This window comes from Oncorhynchus mykiss, chromosome 20, assembly GCF_013265735.2.
Source record: "Oncorhynchus mykiss isolate Arlee chromosome 20, USDA_OmykA_1.1, whole genome shotgun sequence".
In the NCBI taxonomy this organism is placed as follows: Eukaryota; Metazoa; Chordata; class Actinopteri; order Salmoniformes; family Salmonidae; genus Oncorhynchus; species Oncorhynchus mykiss.
The window spans coordinates 7,224,759-7,240,942 of record NC_048584.1 but is presented as its reverse complement, the minus strand read 5'-3'; positions in this window follow the sequence as shown (position 1 = coordinate 7,240,942).

Genomic DNA, 16,184 nt, shown 5'->3' with positions numbered 1-16,184 from the left:
ATCCATAGAATAACTCGGATTTATGGTCCAATAAACCTTGCCAACAGACTGATTGTGAATTTTCTTCTACTTTTATGTTCACACTCTGCTGGTAATTTGCAGGACGTGCAATACATTGTTTACTATGCTAATTTCTCTGTATGAAATGGGCCAGAATTTTTGTTTTGTTTTATTGTCATATACGCTATAGCGGATAGGTTTCTGTGAAATGTGTTGTTTTACACTGTCATCCAAAGTAGTGTGGCACCCCTGGAACATGTTAGGGTTAAATGCCTTGCTCAAGGGCACATCGACAGATTATTTCACCTTGTCAGCTCGGGTATTCAAACCAGCGACCTTTTTGGTTACTGGCCCAACCCTCTAACCGCTAGGCTACCAGCCACCAAGCAAGCAGAGATCCCACTCTGAAACTTTGATAGGCACATAGAGTATATTATTTTCAACAATTAATGTTTATATTTTTCAATATCATAGATTAATGTAAAAAAAAAAAGATTTCCATGTTTATATTACTCGTATTAAATAGCAAACAGTAAAGCTTCATATGACATCAATGTTTGCTTTGTAGCGTCTACAGATGAAACATTATGGAGTCTTAAGGGAGGCCGGGGTAAGGCCAAAATGTCCTAAATAAGGCAACTTTGATAAATTATTTCTCAATTATGCTGTTAGATACAAATGTAAAATATGTCAACAATTCTTCCTCCAGTACTATTCTATGGATGACATTTCGTGAAAATACCCTAAATCATGGTCTTTTTTTGACTGGGTTTCGTGAGGAATCCCTCAACTGGATCATTTAGGGTTATGATAAGATTTGATTGGATCATGACAGAGTGACAGAATTGAGCCTAGCCAGTCAATATCCTATTTCCTGTCTTATTAAGGCTTTATTGACAAGTCTCCATCATGTCCCCATAACCAACAGACATTCATCATTTCTGGAGACACAGAGGGCCAGACTGACCTGACTGATAGCTTTTTCCTTTTGTTCCCCAAGCAGGGAATGAAAAACAAAACCAATCTATATATAAAATTGTACCTTTCTTAAAACTGTATTGTTCCACCTTTTATTCTGCCTTTTCTGTTTGATCCCGTTTATGAATATTAAATACAATCTCTTCTTAGTAAATTGGGCTATCAGAATATGGAATAGAGAGACAGACACTCCTGATGACTGCACAGCAAATTAGCCAGTTGTCACGCCCTGGCCTTAGTTATCTTTGTTTTCTTTATTATCTTGGTTAGGTCAGGGTGTGACATGGGGGATTTATGTGTTTTCTCTGGTCTAGGGTTTTGTGTGTTTATGGGGTGTTTTCTAGTCTAGGTGTTTATGTAAGTCTATGGTTGCCTAGATTGGTTCTCAATTAGAGGCAGGTGTTTATCGTTGTCTCTGATTGGGAACCATATTTAGGCAGCCATGTTCTTTGGGTATTTTGTGGGTGGTTGTTTCCTGTCTTCTGTCTTTGTGTCTATGCACCAGATAGGACTGTTTCGGGTTTTCACATTTGTTGTTTTGGTATTTTGTAGTGTTCACGTTTATGGTCTTTATTAAACATGTTGAACACCACGCTGCGCTTTGGTCCGATCCTTCGTCCACAGAAGAAAACCGTTACACCAGCGTAACCTAGTGTAGATTTTTTTTGTGTAACATTTCTAGTGTTGATTCAAGAGTGAAACTAACACTCAGTTGTGTAGAAGAACCCCAATGTTGGTGTTAATAACCAGTGTTGAGTGTGACTGTGTCAGTTTTACTCTGAGGAGAGTTAAACATTCCCATCAAAACCATGCCAAAATGTATCATATTTCCCAGCATGCTACACTGCAGCTAGAATTTTTTTGAGGATTGTTTTTAATACCTGTGTTTCTGCATGTACATTGATTGATTAATCTTATGCTACACAGCTAAATAAGATATATTTTTGTAAACGAATCCAATCAGTTAGTTTGATTTATTTTACCAGTTACTGAAATGGTTGTTGCAGTTTAAATGGTTTAGTTAGTTTCTTTATTTTGTACTCCTAACCCTGACAACCATTCTGAATGCAGGTTGCAGTTGAAGAGAAATGCCAACTTTGGATGGATATTGATGGGCAATACATCACTTTGAAAGCCAGCATAATGTCACTTGCAGGCCTGTTGTGGCCTGTATACCGGAAGGTTCTTAACTCCTGTGTTAGGATGAAACTTGGCCATCAAAGTAAGACCGTATGATATAAAACTAGGCAAAAAAAGAACCATACCTTTTTTAGGACCCTGTCTATCAAAGATAATAAAGAAAAATCCAAATAACTTCACAGATCGTCATTGTAAAGGGTTTAAACACTGTTCACCATGCTTGTTCAATGAACCATGAAGAATTAATGAACATGCACCTGTGGAACAGTCGTTAAGACACTAACAACTTACAGACGGTAGGCAATTAAGGTCACAGTTATGAAAACTTAGGACACCAAAGAGGCCTTTCTATTGACTCTGAAAAACACCAAAAGAAAGATGCCCAGGGTTCCTGCTCATCTGCTGAATGTGCTTTAGGCATGCTGCAAGGAGGCATGAGGACTGCAGATGTGGCCAGGGCAATAAATTGCAATGTCCATACTGTGAGACGCCTAAGACAGCGCTATAGGGAGACAGGAAGAACAGTTGATCGTCCTCGCAGTGGCAGACCACATATAACAACACCTGCACAGGATCGGTACAGCCGAACATCACACCTGCAGGACAGGTACAGGAACGCACAATCCCTCCATCAGTGCTCAGATTGTCCGCAATAGGCTGAGCGAGGCTGCACTGAGGGCTTGTAGTTCTGTTGTAAGGCAGATCCTCACCAGACATCACCGGCAGCAACGTCGCATATGGACACAAACCCACTGTCGCTGGACCAGACAGGACTGGCAAAAAGGGCTATTCACTGATGAGTTGCGGTTTTGTCTCACCAGGGGTGTTGGTCGGATTCGCATTTATCGTCAAAGGAATGCGCGTTACATCGAGGCCTGTACTCTGGAGCGGGATTGATTTGGAGGTGGAGGGTCCGTCATGGTCTGGGGCGGTGTGTCACAGCATCATCGGACTGAGCTTGTTGTCATTGCAGGCAATCTCAACGCTGTGCGTTACAGGGTAGAGATCCTCCTCCCTCATGTGGTACCCTTCCTGCAGGCTCAGCCTAATATGACCCTCCAGCATGACAATGCCACCAGTCATACTGCTCATTCTCTGTGTGATTTCCCGCAAGACAGGAATGTCAGTGTTCTGCATGGCCAGCGAAGAGCACGGATCTCAATCCCATTGAGCACGTCTGGGACCTGTTGGATCGGAGGGTTAGGGCCATTCCCCCCAGAAATGTCTGGGAACTTGCAGATGCCTTGGAGGAAGTGTGGGGTAACATCTCACAGCAAGAACTGGCAAATCTGGTGCAGTCCATGAGGAGGAGATGCACTGCAGTACTTAATGCAGCTGGTGGCCACACCAGATACTGACTGTTACTTTAATTTTGACTCCCCCTCTTTGTTCAAGGACACATTAAGTTACTGTTCTCTCTTTTCCGCTATGTGACAGCATCAAAAATGATAATCCTGTGTAAAGAAGGTCTGCAGCGAATCACAGCCAGCCACCAGAGAGAAGCAAATGTAACCACAGGACATGCGACAGAGTTGATGGACACTTATGTTCATCAATGGACAGAAAGTTCCACAGAATGGAATATAATCACGTGCTATCAGAAACCACTGCACTTGACCCCAGGTTAAAGAAGTTAGCTTTCAGTGATGCCAGAGCGATTGATGAGGCTCTTCAAAGAATAACCTCAGCAGCAGCTATGACTGACGTGCCCAAAGTAAACTGCCTGTTACTCAGGCCCAGAAATGTGGATATGCATATAATTGGTATTGTTGGATGGAAAACACTCTGAAGTTTCTAAAACTGTTAAAATAATGTCTGTGAGCAATACAGAACTGATATGGCAGGCGAAAACCCGAGGAGAATCTATACAGAAAGAAAAAAATGGAGGTCACCACCCATTCAAACACTTGTCTATGGGATATTCAAAGGAAATCCTCCCCGATTGCAGTTCCTATGGCTTCCACTAGATGTCAACAGTCTTTGGAAAGGCTTTCAGGCTTGTTTTTTGAAAAATTAGCTAGAATTTGTAGTTTTTCAAGGTGACTCTCATTTGGACTGTAGTCTTGTGGCGCGTGTGGATGAGGGCGCGCACTTCGTTATTTATCTCCGTTATTGAACATACTATTCTCCGACTTAAATGTTAGCGTTTATTTACAAATTAGGGTACCTGAGGATTGTTTAGAAACGTTGTTTGACTTGTTTGGACGAAGTCTATTGGTAACTTTTGGGATTGCTTTGTCTGCATGTTGAACGACTGGAACGGGTGGATTACATAATCAAACACACCAACTAAACATACTTTTTTGGGATATAAAGAAGGACTTTATCGAACAAAAGTACCATTTGTTGTGTAGCTGGGACCCTTAGGATTGCAAACAGAGGAAGATCTTCAAAGGTAAGTGATTTATTTTATCCCTATTTCTGACTTTTGTGACGCCTCTGCTGGTTTGGGAAATGTTTTTAATGATTTTGTATGCGGGGCGCTGTCCTCAGATAATCGCATGGTATACTTTTGCTGTAAAGCATTTTTGAAATCTGACAAAGCAGCTGGATTAACAAGAAGTTAAGCTTTCAAATGATGTATGACTTGTATTTTCATGAATGTTTAATATTACGATTATTGTATTTTGAATTTCGCGCACTGCATTTTCATCGGATGTTGTCTAGCCTTAAGAAGTTTTTAAACTGAGACAATACCTCCACTAACGGGTGGCCAAAAATAACGATTTGAAAGCCACGCCCCCACTAAGCCAAGTCTCCAATATCATTTCCCAGTGTGCCTTGCCTTTTCAAGTGAATTGTATAGTTACCACCCATGACTCTATTTGTTAGTGACAGAGACATCCTTATTGAATGTGTCCATTTTTTCTTGTGGACTTCACCATGTGAGTTCCTACTTTTGGTTAACTGCTTGCTGATCAGTGGGATGCTAGCTCCCATCTCGACAACTTCCGGTGAAATTGCAGAGCGCGAAATTCAAATGACAGAAATAGTCATATTTAACATTCATGAAAATACAAGTGTCATACATCAGTTACAAGCTTAATAGTTCACGTTCATGTTTTGTCTACTGATACTACATTCTCATCTACTGCTAATATGCATGTATAATACTGGATTAAATAATGATGTAGTAATAACTGCTTACTGTACCTCTCTCCACTGATCTCCACAGTGACCTGATCAAAGGGTTCCAGGACTCTGCACACCTCCTCCACCACCTCCCATTCCTCTTGGGTCAGAGTATCAACAGGTGCATTGACAATGGCCAGGGTAGAGATGATGGCATCCTTTGACTCAAGAAACCGCTTCAACATATAAAATGTTGAATTCCACCTTGTAGTGCAGTCTTGTTTAGACCTCAGCTCAGGTATCCCCATCTGGCGTTGTGTAGACTTTAGTTTTTCAGCACCCACTGTGCTCCTGTGGAAGTATTTCACTTTGTACAGAGTGGGCTTCATCACCTTCAGAGCATCTCTCACAAACAGGTTGATTGTGTGGGAGAGACATGGATGATGGGTTCATTTTTACATTTTCCTGGCTTTGGTTATGTTAGCTGCATTGTCGCTAACACAACAGACCACTTTTCCATCTGCTTGCCATTCTATGGCCACTCTCAACAGTTCCTCTGCCAAGTTCTCTAAGGTGTGTCTGTCGCTGAACTCAAAGCAGTCCAGAAGGCAGCTAGACATTGAAAAATCCTCAATTAATATATATGTAACTGACATGTAAGAAGTGGTTACCCTTGATGTCCAGCAGTCAGTGGTGAGGCAAACTGCAGTGCTCTCGTACAGTTGTGGAATAAGGGATTTTGAAAAGGTTTTCCTGCTTGGAATTGTGTACATTGGATTTAGACTATTGCTATAAAACCTCTGTCCTCCACGATCAAAAAATGGCTGGAAATCGGTGGCAATCATTTTAGCCAATGCAATATCAATTTGGCCTTGTTTTGCTACAGACATAGACTTTGGCATAAACTGATCCATAGAAGACTCCACGCCGTGTAAGTGCTGGCTCCACCACTATCACTAGCAGGCCCGCTAGATTCTCGAAGCTCCGCTACAGCTAGCTTCACAGTTGGGTGCACAGTTTGCATTTGCCAGTGTAGGTTGTGCGTAGAACCGGCTTTATATGAGATTTTGTTTTGGCAAATTCTACACCGTGCTCTAACATTGTCTACATTATTAAAATGCATCCAAATGCTACTGTGCTTCCGACTCATTTTCCAGCTGTTGTTTTCACAGCTGTCCTTCCTCTCTCTCCTCGGCTGCTAAGTGTGTGACTGAGTGAGTTGGCTCGGCCCTCCCTCGCGCATCTTTGGTTCATTGGTTGACACTGCATGTCTGATTGACATTCATTTTTTCATATTTTTATAAATAGATTCGGGTCTTCTGATATGCGAGCCGGTTCCCAACGTTCACCTACAAGAGCCGGCTCTTAGAGCCGATTCGTTTGTGAATAATCAAAAGATAATAACATCACTTTGTGGTAATAAAGTCTAGACTTGTAAATATTATTGTAATGTCCTGTCAAGAGCCTCTTGGTGTAATGGTTAAAAAAAATGCAAACTATATACACTTCCTAGTGTTAAAAAATAATATGTATGGTGTTAGGGAATTAACACTTTCGGTGTTATGCAATAGCACTGACAAAATGTAACAGCATCAGCACTAAGCACAGTGTTAATTTAACATTCAAAAGTGCGGACCCATATAGACACTGGCCCAGTGTTAAATGTAACACTGTTGATTTAACACTGGAGAATTTGCTGTGTGTTCTGATCATGTATGATGATGTCACAGGAATGCAGGCAGTCATGTAGCAAGCCAGAAAAGCTCTTAGCAACACTCAACTGACCCTGAAATAAGACCGTAATCGCCAGTCAGATATTTCAATATCAACATCATCATATCCCCTTATCACTGCAACCTTTCAGTTGATTGACACACCATCGCTGAAAGCAAAAAGATTATAGACAGATTATGGTCACAGATAAAAATTGATTGAGATATGCTCAGTTTCCCTGTTGATGTGTTTATCCTGCTTCCATGGATATGAGACCAAGGTCAGATCAGAGCAGTCATCCTGGGTGGGAGGTTCAGGTTGGATGTATTTTGTCTGCAGTCATATTTGGAGCAGATTGTTTCATTATGAAGTGTTCATCTATAAAAGCGTGACCCTGAGGTCAGGGTTGGGGTGATTTATGATCATACAGAGAGCAGAGCACAGAGAGAGGAGCCAGTATCATCCACACGCTGATGAAGACATGATGGAACAGACATGGAACCATCAGGAATTCTGAGTTCCATGACGGAGTGAGAAAGAGAAAGACTGTATGTCTATTTGTATGAGATCTAACCTGAAACACTGATGTCATTTTTATAGGACTCGAGATGAATTACGAAATGTTGTCATGTGGTTATGGATTGGAATTAGGAAATTCTTTAGGGTAGAATACTCCAAATTTTGCACAGTAGGCTAAACATAACCAAATGGTTGTCAATCTCAATGTTTAAACATTAACTTATTCCAGGCATATAGTATATTTCCAGAACAACCCAAGATAAGAAGGCTATGATGCCACTTGTCACTGTTTCAAACACCAATCGGTTAGATTTAGTTTTACCCCCCCTTCTCCCCCCCCAGCCCCCTGAGTGACAGCCTAATAAGAGCTGAAGTAATGGTGTATGTAATCAAGTCTAAATTACAGCCATAACTCACCCAGCACAGAAGAGCCCTATAGGCCTGCCTGGAGGCCAACCAATCAGACCAGAGAACTAATCACAGCCTCTATAGCAATACGGACCTAGAGCTAATGAACTTTGGTCTCTAGCTGATGACCTCACCGGACTGGTAATTTACATCAACCAGGAACAGTTATTAACTTCTCTCGGTGATCAGGCTGGGGGTGTGTGAGGGGGGAGGCAGTCTCCCATTTATTTCCATCGATACGAGGCTGAGGCTGTTCCATCCAGTGATTGCTGCCAGAGAGACACACCCTAGAGCAGTCAGAGTGTCAGTGGGGGGGAGGCTGCAAGCTGCACCTCACCTTAATTAGTCTCTGAGATTCACAGAGGCTTAATAGAGAGTTTGTGCCAAAGAGTGTGTAATGTGTGTAATGTGTGCATTGTGTGTGTGTGTGTGTGTGTGTGTGTGTGTGTGTGTGTGTGTGTGTGTGTGTGTGTGTGTAGTGTGCAGTGTGCAGTGTGCAGTGTGCATTGTGCATTGTGCATTGTGCAGTGTGCAGTGTGTAGTGTGTAGTGTGTGTGTGTGTGTGTGTGTGTGTGTGTGTGTGTGTGTGTGTGTGTGTGTGTGTGTGTGTGTGTGTGTGTGCGTGCGCCAGATGACCCTGGTGTGAAATGGAGAGATAAGAGATGCAAAGCAGATCAGGCCAGACACTTAAGGAAAGGAAAAGCTCTTCTTATACCACTGTGGGGGGGAGTGTGTGTATGTACTTTTAGCCATAAGCATGTCCTTGGTGATCCTGTAGGTTCTGTCATCAACATCCTGTTTGTTTATGGTTGGGGTTTATAATGAGGGAGGTGGTCCTCTCTAACCCATTCATACTGCGATCCGCTGTTATGGTCTTATTGTGCTGTAGTGAAATACAGGTCATGGTCCAACGATCAATTGGGACGTTTCTGTTTGAACAAAGCCAAGGGTCATTCCTCATTTGTTGGGATGATAAATGAATGAATTTCACCAAATAATCACAAGTCGTTCGTTACTATGGGCTGAACCCTAACTTGAGTTAGCATTTAGCCCTTATGGAAATACATCCTCCTAGTTCCTCACATCCTTCTCTGTATCCTTCCTTCCATCCCTCCTTTATTTTTTCCATCCTCCGTTACATCCCTCCCTTCCTACATCCTTACTGAGTATATATATTTGTTTTGTTTTGTTTAACCTTTATTTAACTAGGGAAGTCAGTTAAGAACATATTCTTATTTACAATGATGGCCTAGGTAAATATACCTTTCTCCCGGACCTTAAAAATCATTCCCAGCAACTCTACAAGTAAATGACCATTCTCAGAAGCCCAGTGGATCCATGACTCTTAGCCCATCTCCTCCAGCTCTCAGAGACAGACTGAAGGCTAATTGGCTAGACTGACCCTAATTGGCCCGCTGCCATGTGTCAGGCTATCATGGCTGCATCTCTAGGCTGCAGTAGGGCTGAGCTCCACTAGTCAACTTATCTGATCTGCACTTCTTTGACGAGGTCCAGAGCCTTGGAGCATCAGAGCATGTAGAGTGTCAGATTCTGGATGGATTACACTGGAGTTTGTCCTACTCCTGAGGACAGTTAAGGTTAGGAGCACCACTCTCCTTTAGGTAGACTACTAGAATAGAATATAATCATTTTCTATTCAACATACACACACCCTACTTCACTGTACGCACGCATGTGCATACATTCACACACACTCGTACCAGTAACAAGTCAACCTCCACCCCTACTCTGTGTCAGTGGGACCCCATGCCACCCTTGTGGAAAGCAGGTTAATGTCTGCGCCTGGCCCAGGGCTCAGAGCTCACTGCTCTCTGTTAAGCGCTCAGTTAGAGGAGGATTACTACCTGCTGAAATGTCTGCCCTCATTTCCTGGGATTCCTAACACATCAGCTAGCATTGTTTAATGTTCCTCTCCTGTTCAGAGAGGGGATTATAGGGAGCTCTGGGAGGGGGGAGATTATGTAAGGACAAGACTGTTATCCCAGATACATCTGTTATCCTCCCTGCATTTGTTCAGGAAACTCACTAAATGGGATTAGTTTAGATCAGGGAGTGTGGCGATATGGGTGGAAAACTCTGTGTGTCCTCCTCTGGATTCACCTATCTCTCTCACACACTCACACACACACACACACACACACACACACACACACACACACACACACACACACACACACACACACACACACACACACACACACACACACACACACACACACACACACTCAGTGTCAGTGGGTGTACCAGCAGGACAGAATACCAAGATTACATACTCATCTCTCGGATTTAAATTGTTAAAAGTTATTTTAGTCTGTCTCTTTTCGCTTATAATATCCTCATACTATTGTCTCATGATTTCAAATCGAGCAGATTAACACCCCCCCCCTGACCTGTAATCTTAGATTGGGATTGGACTCAAAATGTGTTATCTGTCTCTCATAGCATTATATGCAAAAAGTATTTAAAAGATAGGCTTTTATATATAAATGTTTTAGAGAATGTTTATAGTTTTACACAGATTTTATAGAATTTCCAGCAAACCCTGTTAATATTCTGGATTGTAGATATTTATTTTTTGTAAATTTTTCCAACATAGATTTTTGGTTAATTAATTTCCATTCCCAACCCCCACAGCCCAGCCCAGTACCCTACACTGTACCCAGCCTCACTCATTCCACACCTCAGTTTCCATTTATTCTCCTCCCATTCTATACCCCCAAGCCCCAACACACACAGCCAATAACCCACCACCCAGCCCAACTAGGTCATCCGTGGTGGGGGGCTGTTTCATTGCTGCCCCCCTACCTCTCCACTCACCCATCCCATCTCCTCCCCTCCCATCCTCAGTCCCTGACAGCAGCAAGTATCAGAGACTGATGACCCTGTTCATTTAGCCAGGCCCCGGGGACCTCCCCTCATTGTCCCTAATAGGATACGCAAGCACACACACACACACAGTGTTCCTAATAGGATGTGATCAACATCAGGCCACACTACAGGGGAGACCCCCAGCTCATTCTCTTCAGGTTTCTCTTCATAATGACCCCCCACTAAACAAAGGCAGACACCCTCCTGTTCCTCCCCTGTCAACATGCCAATTTTCCAGATTATGATATGTACTAATGTACTGTACAGTAGACAGGGTTTGGTTGTGTTGTTTTGTCAGTTCTAGGGTTCTAGTACAGTTAACCTAACTCCTAAACTTAACCCTTGTTACGCGGAGCAACACAGGGGAACCCAAGAGCAGACTCAGATGAGGAAACAGGGATGAATGAACCAAAATATTTATTGTTACACAGGGAGATATGGAGTGCAGATCCGGGGAAGCTCAGATGATTTGAAGAAAAAACAGATGTGGAGACTGAGGTTGGAGTTAGCTGAGTAGAACAGGGTTAACAGGTCCTGAGGGGAATCCAAGGTAGTGGTGGTGAGTAAAATAGTAGTTGGGTGGTGAGATGTGGAACAGGAGACAGGAGTAGGTAGGGGTAACTGCAATGAGAGGATAAACGGTGTCAGGCAGGGAAACAGGCACAGCAGAGTAACAGGATCTTGAATAATCAATCATACATGGCTAGAATCATAAACTGTCTGAGCAGAGATTAGAATCTGGCAGAGTGGAAGTGGCAGGACTGAGTATTTGTAGAGGTCTTGGTTATGGAACGTGTTGCAGCTGGTAGGGATCTGCTCTGACTCCAGCACACCTGTTTCCAACCACACAATCACACAGAGAGGGAGAGGGAGAGAGAGAGAGTGTACAGGGGGAGTAACTGCAGGTCAAGAAGACACCGGATGAACACCAGAGGGCAGGAGCAGATGTGACAACCCTAACCTTAACCCTAACCCCTAGCCTAAATAACGTTAGCATGCTAGCGTTGTAATATATCATAAGTTTTGCGAATTCGCAACATATTGTAATTTTTTCAAATTCGTAACATATAACATGTTTTGCAAATTCGTAATGTATCATACGCATTGGAATTAGAAACATATCTTATGAAATGGTTGACTGACATCCACAAATGAATGCATGCCATATACAAAACGTAAAATGCAAATAAAGAAGTGTAGGGAGATACCTAGTCAGTTGTACAACTGTGAAATGTAACTTCCGCATTTAACCCAACCCCTCTAAATCAGAGAGGTGCGGGGGCTGCCTTAGACAACATCTTCGGCCCCCGGGGGTTAACTGCCTTGCTCCGGGGAAGAACAACTGGTTTTAACCTTGTCGGCATGGGGATTCGAGGCAGCAACCTTTTAGTTACCGGCCCAGCGCTCTAACCACTAGGCTACCTGCCGCCCCCTTGGCCACTCAACCAACGTGAGTTGAGATGCAAACCAAAAATGTGATCATCATTGAAAATGAAACGGCACAGTGCACACATACCATGGTGAGCGAGTGTTGCACCTTTTCCTTTTCAATTAATACAGATTAGCCATTTATTTGTCTCTGCCTGCAAATCGTCCCGCTCCGAAAAGTTAGGCTATATCCTATATGCATAACGTAGCTCAAGAGAAAGAGTCCGCTCTCATCATTCTTGCTGCTTCAAGTTCAGTATCCATACGTGTAAGATCAAGTGTGTGTGTCGTCTCAATTAAATGAGTAGGCCTAGGCTATACTAATATATGCCATTTAGCTGACACTTTTATCCAAAGCGACTTACAGTCATGTGTGCATACATTTTATGTATGGGGGGTACAAAGGACCACACTACACTACCTATACATGGACGGAGAAGCATGGGACAGTTATGGAAATGATACTAAATATGATTAGGCTACAGTTTAATACATTGCCTACAAATAAATATTGATCACCTATATTTGTCTCCGTCTGAAAATTGTCCCGCTCCTTAAAGGTAGGCTATAAAACGTAGATCAAGAGAAAGTGCAAGTGTCCATTCTCTCTCCAACTGCTCTCTTCAAACTATGTCTAGCTTATTGGCTGATACAAGCCAGTAATACCAATAGCCTAACATATTGGGCCACGTGAGAATCTCTTTTAATTTAACAAAGCACTAATGTAATACTGCAAAAAAATGTGGCAAAGCAATTCACGTTTTATCCTGAATACAAAGTGTTATGTTTGGGGCAAATCCAACACAACACATCATGAGTACATCTCTTCATATTTTCAAGCATTGTGGTGACTGCATCATGTTATGGGTATGCTTGTCATCTACAAGGACTATGGAGAAACAGAATAGAGCTAAGCACAGGCAAAATCATAGTGGAAAACCTGGTTCAGTCTGCTTTCCAAGAGACATCGGGAGACAGATTCACCTTTCAACAGGACAATAACCTAAAACACATGGCCAAATATACACTGGAGTTGCTTAACAAGACAACATTGAATGTTCCTGAGTGGCCTAGTTAGAGTTTTAACTTCAATCAGATTGAAGGCTTGAAAATGGTTGTCTAGCAATGATCAACAACCAACTTGACTTAAAGAGCTTAAAGAATTAAAATAATAATAATGTGCATCTGTAATCGCTGCCAAAGATGATTTTATCATGCATTGATTTATGGGTGTGAATACTTATGTAAATTAAATATATATTTCATTTTCAATAATTTAGAAACATTTTCTAAAAACATGAGAAAAATATATATTTAACCAATTTTGAATTCAGGCTGTAACACAACAAATGTGGAATAAGTCAAGGGGTAGGAATACTTTTTAAAGGCACTGAAAAAATGCAAGAAAATCTAGTTTTTGACTGTACTGGGCCTTTAAGATTTTAAAAGCGAAGAGTATGTGTGTGTTTGTTTGTTTTCCCCCTATGGAGGCCAGCTGTAGGTAGTATATCCCCTGTGGGACTGACACGCATCTGAGCTATGGCATATGTCACTCGCCTCTAATGGACAGACACACACACACACACACACACTAGGGAGGAGAATGGCTATTTAATCCTTCCTGTCTGTGTTTGCTATTGTACGTGTCATTCTTCTGAAGTCTCCATGTTAGTAACTGATAAAGGCTGATGAAGGAATGTTTGCTTGACCCTATTGTGTCTTCAACACTGTTAGGATACTTAGCGACTGATTTACTGAGCATTTGCAACAATATGATGTGTTTTCTTACTTCTTCATTTGTTTCATGATTATGTGAAAGGCCAGCATTGAAAAACAAGTTCTAGTATCCAACTAACCAAATGACTTAATGATGACATTGTGTGTTTACTGGGAATCAACACATGTACAACACAAAGGGTGCATCGTGCTGTCTACTGACAGTTACAGCATCATCAGGAGCTGACCGGCCAATCACACGCCAGGGTTTCTGACATGGGAACATGACCATTACCCCATGCTTTTTTCATAACCAGTGGTCCGAGACCTGTTAGTGGCGGCATAAAGAGAGAGCGACACACTCACGCAGAGACACACACACACCACAGGACATGCTAGCTGTTGCATTAAGGCAACCGCTAACAGTACATGGAGCAAGATCACAAAACCCCACACTAACAATCAGGTCTGCTTCTCCCACATCCAGTCCCTAACTCCTGCCTACCTGGCTGGTATTCTGCACAAGGCCAGTTACCTCTTTTGAGCCTGTACAGCAGGGTTCCCAGTCTTTTTTGGCCCGCGACTTCATTTTGATGGCCAAATTTGCACGAACCCACAATGTAAAAAAAGTTAAGTAATCAACGGCCAATGTTTACTTTTGTATTTGGGGCTATTGCACTCTATTACAAATCAGTTTGACAGTACTTTTGATAGTATTTCAATCTGAAGGAAGTGACTGAAATGCATCAGAAAGGAGTTGGGAAATTCAGAAGATCATCAGGCAATAATGTTGTATGATCTTCTGTATTAGAAAAGAATATCATCATTGAGTGAGGGTAAGCTGATCCTAGATCTGTGCCGTTGGGCAACTTCAATGCTGAACGGGAGGTAGATGTGTTATGACAGGCCAAGCCGGCAACTGTCAAATGTGCTTTGTGCTTTGAGTCTCACCACGTCCTGCGCTACTGAATCAAAACATAGCCTTAGAAACTGCAACAGAGCAAGACCAGAGCAGACCTTTACACATACCTCAGTAGGAGTTCAGTAGGAGCTTCTTTATTTTTTAACAACTTTTTATTTGTTTTGTCATTTTTTGTTGGTGTAGTTACATTATCCATTTCAATTTGTAAGTTTATATACCAGTAGGCTGCCACTCAAAATAAAAAGAACAGTAAGAAATACATATAGATTAAGTAATAATAAATTCTGTATAAACATGAAAATAAAAATAAAGTGGGCCTCCACACCCACCCAGCCAACATGTCCCGTCCCCAATCCAGAAAATGATGTGTCCCACCCCTTCCTACCCCCACTAGCAAGTACGGATGCTCGTCAGTCACCCCCCAGACCACCCACCCCCCCTCCCAGCGACCAGAGAAAAAACTACTTTTGATTGTCTTTAAGACATCCCCTATCAAATTTCAGCCAGACCGCCCAGCCAACCTGAGCCGCCTACACTCCCGACCCCCACCAGTCTAGCCAATAACTCAACTCTCTCCCAACACAACTTCCTTTCCGTTTCAAGGGAACACATACACCTACACACATACACCTACACATTAACACACAGAAATAGGAACCCCTCCATAGAATTCATATCATAGTTCTAATAATACTGTAGAGCTCTTTTTACTTGCCCATATTATAGCTGGGTCACCCTGTCCTGCCCGTAGGGTTCCACGGCTTGTAGCGCACCAACCCAACACACCCCACTCCACTTTAGGATCTTAGTGAAACATTCTTTATTGTCTTCAGGTGTGTTAGGCCAATGCCAGAGTGACAACCAACTGTTAACCCCCAGGGCCAGGACTGAGTAGCTAGGGATGGCCTAAATGAAAATCTCCCCTGATGTGGACATGTTTTCAATACAGACTCCTTTTGTCATACAGTATTCCACAGGAGACATCCAGACCTTATGAAAGTTGTACAGTATACCCTTCATCTTAAAACAAATATAGAGATACTGTACATAACTTTACATTTCTTCCATACATTGTGGGAGGATAACCAACCTTCCAATTAATAGCAATGCATTTATTAGCCACTATAAATGCTAGGTTACACAGTTTATTCTGATAAGTCTCCAGTATAAACATTTACAAGCAAACAAAAACAGGGAGAAGGGAGAATCTGTAGACATGCTGAGCTAAAAGAACATGCTGTACTCTTTGCCAGATTTCAGCCAGCCTTCACGAGAACATAACATATGCAAATATGTCCTCTTTTACACCCCCAGCAGAATAATACAATTTCTGAGTGCATGATATTCAGTTTCACTGGCATATACTACATATGGATAGTCTTATTGCAGTAATTTATGT